Below are 1,144 nucleotides of genomic sequence, written 5' to 3'. Positions count from 1 at the left end.
TAGACTTTGTGTTAAACAACACTTTTAACAAAACGAATCCTTACAAGCCTAGTCTTGGCCTTTGTAACCTCGAAGGTTTAGAAGTAGAAGTAGAAGAGTCTACTACTACTATACTAGAGTCTAGTCCAATTTATTTAATCTCTGGAATGTACTGGATAACAGAAATCTGCAACCTGCCGCTAGGTTACAACTCTAGATCTAGATCGAGATTTGAGATTTTAGTAAAGGCAGAGTTCAGGGAAAAACTTCAAGAAATTCTCGTGGTGATGAGTAAAGAGAGACCAAAATAATCTCAATAAATAATATATCGCGACTATCACGGCACATCACTTCACCTATACATGTCCCGGTAACTACCTATAAATAGATGGAAGTTTGACCCGTGTCAAAGGTTGGTATGTGGCTGACGATTCGGGAAGTGGCTGCGGGTTGACGAAAGGGAAACGCGCCGCGCCGTCATTGCTGCAGACGGCGGTCACAGACGATATTTAATCCTGCCATACTTTCAGATATTACCTGATATGCTTTTGATTTGACCAGTGCCAGTGTGCTTTGCTATCATACGTTTCGAAAACCATAATTTAGAATTACTTTGCCAATGTAAAGTTTCCTTGTGGAAAAAATGCACATTTTCTGATTTAAAAAAAATAAATTGGACCCTATCATTTCAAGTGGGGCTTGAAGCACCAGGTGTGCATTATGTGCATTAAAATACAGGTTTCCAAATCCAAAAATGCTTCTTCTTTTTAAACGTAAACTTTTGTCTCTGTGTCTGCAATGGTTTATCTTTTATTAAACACTATTCTTTATGTAAAGTTTCTTTTGGAAATGAGTATATAACCAGTAAATGTTGCCATTGGGAAAAATAAAGTCTATTAATAGTTGCCAAATAAGAAAGACAGCAGATGTTTACATATTCAGTGGCCTAAGTAACCCCAGTGTTGGGGTTTACTTTAATTTTTGTACAAGTTTGGTACACCGGCCTAGTGACTCCATGCCGGGGTAACTTAGGCCACCCCCTTAAATGACCCATATTTCATAATTCATTTGGCACCTAGTGCAAAAATACACCAACAGAATTGATGCAAACCATCCTTCCCTTTAAAAAAAAATAAAATCAATATATATTATATATGTATATATT

Source organism: Aplysia californica, unplaced genomic scaffold (assembly GCF_000002075.1).
Source record: "Aplysia californica isolate F4 #8 unplaced genomic scaffold, AplCal3.0 scaffold00666, whole genome shotgun sequence".
NCBI classification, from domain to species: domain Eukaryota; kingdom Metazoa; phylum Mollusca; class Gastropoda; order Aplysiida; family Aplysiidae; genus Aplysia; species Aplysia californica.
This window is presented reverse-complemented; position numbering follows the sequence as displayed.